Source organism: Megascapheus bottae, chromosome 11 (genome assembly GCF_031878675.1).
Source record: "Megascapheus bottae isolate mThoBot1 chromosome 11, mThoBot2.hap1, whole genome shotgun sequence".
NCBI classification, from domain to species: Eukaryota; Metazoa; Chordata; class Mammalia; order Rodentia; family Geomyidae; genus Megascapheus; species Megascapheus bottae.
In genome coordinates, this window is record NC_143519.1 from 50,578,996 (window position 1) to 50,584,995 (window position 6,000).

Genomic DNA, 6,000 nt, shown 5'->3' on the forward strand with positions numbered 1-6,000 from the left:
GCTCTTGTACTGTTTGGATCTAATAACCATGTATTAAGGATACCATATGCCTTTTGTTCCTTTGGTCTTGACTTGTTTCACTCAACATGATTCACTCTAGATTCATCCACTTCCCTGCAAATGCCATTATTTTATCTTGTCTGTTGGCTATGTAGAATTCCATTATATATATATATATACATATACATATATATCACATTTTCTGTATCCATTCATCTGCAGTAGGGCATCTGGATTGTTTCCATCACCTGGCTATTGTGAATAGTGCAGAGATGAACATAGCTGAGCAGGTGTCCTTATCATATCCTGGGTTATGATGTTCAGTATAGATGCACAGGAGTGGTATGGCAGGATCGTAGGGAAGGTCTATTTTCAGTTCTTTAAGAAACTTCCACAGTGCTTTCCAGAGTGGCTGAACTTACAATCCCACCAGCAGTGCAGTAGGGTTCCTTTTTCTCCACAACCCCACCATCCACTAACATTTTTAATCAGGCATTTTACCAATTGCTTATTATTTTACACTTTACTCAACTTGTTCAGATGACTACTTTGTTAAAGTCCAAAATTTGAGGAAGCTTGAGGAATGCCCAACTCTTTTAGATTGTTTGGCTTGAGAAAATAACTAAGAAACATTAGTTACAGATTTGAATTAGATTGCTTCTCAAGATTCACATAAAAATGAAACAAGATGAGTATTTTTGAATTTTTTTTGCCAGTCCCATTGCTTGAACTCAGGGCCTGAGCACTGTCCTTGGACTTTCTCAAGGCTAGAGCTCTACCACTTAAGCTATAACACCATTTCCAGTTTTTTCTATGTATATGGTACTGAGGAATCCAACCCGGATCTTTGTGCATTCTAGGCAAGCACACTACTACTAGGCCAAACTTCTGGCCCAGTGAGTTTTGAATTTTTATTGAGTCTGACAGTCAATTTTATTAACAGATTCAAAAGCTATTAGATTCATGAAACAGTAGCTATTGAACCCAGCTTTTAGACATCTTTCATTAGTAAGATATTTTGATTGTAGTACTGCATTGTCTCTCTCTCTCTCTCCTTCCCTCCTTCCCTTCCTTTTTTCTTCCTTCCTTTCTTTAAAACAAGTTCTCTTGAGTTTGAATGAATATATACTTAGTATTTGTGAATTGTACTTCATTTTAATTCTGCAGTCAGTCACATAGTGTAAAGTAAATGGTGGTGTTTGTTTTTCCGGAATTTTTATAACTACAAATCTGAAAATGCTGTATATGCAGGCATTTCTTTTATAAATATTGCTCAGTCTGGGACCTGGCTTGGCCCCACCAAATTCATGAAAGTTGATTCTCAGAGTAGAGGATTAGAAGGTGGCCCCTTAAGAGGTGATTCAGTCACTGAAGCTCCCTTTTGAGATTAATGTTGTTGAGAGTAGGTTATTTTGAAGACAACAAGGCATCTCCCCTTACTCATTTACTCATGTGCTCCTTCTTAGTTGCTCACTTCCACTCTACTTGTCCACCATGTTATGGCTCAACTTGAGCCAGTAGCCAGAATCTAAGCACATACCAACATTCTTAGACTCTTTCAGCTCTAAAAATTTGAATCAATAGAAATCTCTTTGTAGAATACTTAGCCTCAGGTATTTTCTCATAGCAACAGAAAACATACTAAAATAAATACAACGGCTACACATTTATTTAAAATACTTAGGGTTTTTTCAGATCTGTAGAAATTCTATTAGGATGGAATTTCCATACTAGCTCATATCAAAACATCTACTAAACCCGATGATATAATTGTCGTGGGCTCTATATCTAATTGTCTGCCTGTAATCTTCCTTACATCAAACCACCAACAAACAAAAAATGACAAAAACAAAATAAATACCGAATTCTGTTGTGTGGATAATATTTCACATCTGTGTGTATTTTTAGAATGCTAAGACTAAAATATGGAAGTGTTCCTATAATAGAGGCTTGACAGTTGATTTTACTGAGAAATACTAAGGGCCCACAAATTAACTACAGCCAAGGTAAAGGCTAAGTGTCTCCTTCTTCATTCTGCATCCATGTCATTTGCTATGACATGTTTTCTCCTACGGCCACTTTTTAGGCATCATGGAATCTTGGAAAAATGGGACTGTTTGACAAAGTCAAAAACATGTTTGTGCTGACCGCGCTGTTACTCTCAAGCCTGCACTGCAGATGAGATCACCACCACCCAAACACAGCTGTGACTGGGCTGTTTATACATACTTCACTCCCCTCCCTGAATTCTTTGTCTATGGAAACCAATAGTTCATTTCGGTATTCTAGAGATTGCTGAAGATGAACCGAAATGCTGTCTTCCCATGATATTTGAGCTTTCTGACACTTCCCCATTATCTGCCTCTCATTATGTCTCTTTCTTTGGTATGTGGGGAAAGTGGATGGAACTGACATTTGGAACCCCCTATGTTCAGGCCTCAATTCTTGTTTAAATGTCTAAATTCTAGTTTAATTTTCTCAGTCACTCAATGGAAATGACATGCCACCCTGAAGGCCTGAAACAAGTCATCATTGCGTACTACAATGTGTTATCACCATGCCTCTAAGACATTTGTCTTCAGACAAATGTGAAGGCTATATTTTGTGAAAGAACATGATTTTCTTGTCCTTAAACATGGCTATTAGAGACATTGAGCTTAAGTTGGAACTACCCATGATTATGACCTGCTTCTGATTAGAGACACATCCATTCAGACAATGTTTGTGAATCACACATTTTCTTAGTTGCTGAAATAAACAGTATCTAAACTAAAAATCTCCCTGTTTTCAGGTAATATGTAGCCTAAGAAGAAAAGAAAGAGAAAGGAAGAAGAGAAAGAAAAGATGGAGAAAGAAAAAATGAAAGAAAGGAGGAAAAGAAACAACAAAATTACCCTAAATAATGACAAAGGAATGAAAAAGAAGATGGACCAGAGAGCCAGAGAAGAGCTAGGAGATGATCCCTGTAAGACACAATACTCAGAGAATCTCTGCTCTCAAGAAATTTTAGAGTGAGCTGGATCATGGCCCTACTTTGGCAAAGATCGTATCAGCCTGGGAAGAAACATCTACAAGGCCTTAAGTACCTATGTGCCAAGTCCATTGTAAGATAGGTAGAGGATTCAGACATGAGCAAGAGTGGCCAAGTCAAACTCTTATGAAGTTTAATAACTCCAGGAAAATAAAGTACTCTCCTCCAAGAAGGAAAACAACATCTGTAAGCACAGCAAAATTGTTCAAGTAGGTATTACCATGGCAACAGAATAAAGGGAATGGTCCAGTCTTTCTGGACAAAGAAATCTATTAGAGATTTCCTAGAAGAAAAATGCTCATGTTCAGTCTCCCAGTTTATTAGTAGCCAAGTCAAATCTTTAATATGAGTTTCTCAATTCCATATCTAGTGTGTACTCTTTGGTTAGCATTATTTTCCCTATGGAAGACAGGAGAGAGAAGGGGAGAAGTGAAGGGATTACAAGAAAACTCCCTGGGTGTAGCCAATGAGGCATCCACACAATTGAAAAGATGCTACAGTTAATACATAATTAAGTTTAAGACTGTCCTTCTGAGCTGAGCTTATTAATTACTTCCAACATCAAATGTGAGGTTCCTATGGCAAAGATTAAATCAACAAAAATCTCAGTCCAATCAAAGATCCTCAAACCTTTTCCTCTAAAACACTGATTGGTTCATGTGTTTACCTTGTATCCCTCTTAGTATAACCAATCACTTGAGGTCTTTGCCTGGAGGGCAGGGATTAAGAATGAAGAGTGAGTGTCTTCACGCACCATTATTGCTAACAGCAGTGAAAAATGCCTTTTATGCTTCTGCTAGTTTTTCCCTCGCAGGTCCACAAGGACCAGTGGTCTCTGTGTCTTGCATTCCCTTTCTCATTTTCATATTTAGGTACAGGGTTCTCCTGTTCCCAGAGATCCTGAACAACCTGCCTCCTCCTTTCTCCTTCCATCTCAAATATATGAGCGTTCCCTAAACCCTGTAATTAGAATATAAATGCAATATTCTGATAGCCTGTAATTAGAGTATAAATAGCACCACACAAATAGCGCCATGCCCATTAGGAAACACTTATGGGAAATCTATGGTAGGTCCTTCTCCCTTCCACTTCTCCTCCAGCTTGACAGTTCCATTTTTCCCCTTGAAACATATACTGTTCCTTTTATAACTCAGCATGAGAGCAAGATCTTTGCCATTCAGTGATAGATCTGGCAGATGACTTGGTTGTTGGTTATTTTTCAAAGAAATCACACCCTGTCTGTTTCTTGTGAGACTCTCCACACAGAAGATATTGAAGATCCATGCGGACTTGTGAAGTGGTACAGATGAGGATTTCACTTGGAGGAAGTGACTTCATTAAGGAGACTGTGGATTGGGATGGCCTTCAATCTTGGATCAAATGGAGAGTGAGAAATGAGCCTATTTTTAGCTAGAAAAAAGGAATTACTTTTTCTTCCTATCCCCATTTGCCTTTATTGAACACCTGCTGCATCTTTTAAATTGTATTTTCCTTTTCTTTGTTTTGGGGGTTAAACTCATGACCTGCAGGCTAGGAAAGGGCTCAGCCACTGAGCTGTGTTTTTAGATGGCTACATAGGACAGAAGGTTAAGAATCTGGATGGTGGAAATAAAGGATTTTGAATAAAAATATACATCTGGATTTAACAAATATAAAGAGATTAGCAATAAGAAAGGAAGTTGTCCACCATAGCCCACATGCACAAAGTAATGGAAAAGTTTGGCGCATGATAGACTTTGAGTTGTGCAGTGGTGATTCACATCAGTAACTTCTATCTACTTGGGAGGATGAGATCAGAGAATCACATTTTGAAGCCAGTCTGGCCAGAAAAGGCTGTCCAAAAGATTTTGAAGGTTTATATGAAGGAAAGTAAGTCACATCCAGAGAAACAAAGTGGTAGATCGAATGTGCAAGCAGTACCTAAGGAGTTAACTAAGTTATAATAGACACTATGGAGAGCTCAACTGGCACAACATTTTAGAAAAACTAAATCAAAGCCTGACAAAATAAGTACCAAGAAATGAGTACTTGCAAAGGTGGCATGGAGCCAAGGGGAATGAAGTAGATAGTAAAAGTGGAGGGGAAGAGAATGCACTTAAGAATCCATTGTATATTGCACAAAATTAAGTAGTGTAAGGGAAGGGTGGATGGAAGGGGAATGAGATTGTTGAAGGAGGTGACACACTTCCAGATGCACTGCTTTGTCAAAGATTCCTAGCTCCAATTAGCCAGCAACAAACAAACAAAAATAGAGTTGTGGCATTAGTAGTAGAGCAATTGATGTGACTGAAAAAGCTAAGTGAGAGGGTTGGTGGAAGCGTGGCCCAGTGGTAACGTGATCACCTAGCATACACAAAGACCTGAGTTTGATTCCCTAGAACTATATACACAAAAAAAGCTGGAAGTGGTTATAGGCTTAAGTGGCAAAGTGCTAGCCTTTAGCACAAAGTTTCTAAGGACAGTGCCCAGGCTCTGAATTCAAGCACCAGCAAGACTGGTTAAAAAAAAAAAGCTAAATTAGAGCTTGAGACCCTGAGTTCAAGCCCCAGTATAGTCATACCACATGCACGCGCGCACGCGTGCATGCACGCGCGCATGCGTGTACACACACACACGTAATACACATATGTATATGGATAATATGAAGAGAGAGAGAGAGAGAGAGAGAGAGAGAGAGAGAGAGGGAGGGAGAGAAAATTAATTTGAAAACTATCTGTGGGCTTGGGAAGAGACAGAGTACTAGAAGAACTGGAGCCTGCTTCTGGGCAGATATCAAAAAAAGCTATGAACTTCCTGTATTCCGGGCACCAGAGGAAACTGTTGCTCATTTAAGCATTTAAGTCTATCTGTGAGATGACTCCCACATGCCCATTCCTGAGTGAATCAACAGAAGCTCAGAAACCTCAAATAACCTGCCCTGAGTCACATGGCCAGCTGGTGACATAGGTGGGATTTAATAATATCTGGTT

At 39.0% G+C, this 6,000-nt stretch overlaps 1 long non-coding RNA gene across 1 annotated transcript in view; it reads left to right on the forward strand.

Moving 5' to 3' along the window:
* The window catches only part of LOC150057057 (uncharacterized), a 69,667-nt gene extending 65,036 nt beyond the window's left edge, over positions 1-4,631 (forward strand). The window contains exon 5 of the long non-coding RNA XR_016537033.1: positions 2,792-4,631. This is a non-coding gene — a long non-coding RNA (uncharacterized LOC150057057). The remainder of the gene's footprint in view (positions 1-2,791) is intronic.
* The last annotated feature ends 1,369 nt before the right edge of the window (positions 4,632-6,000 follow it).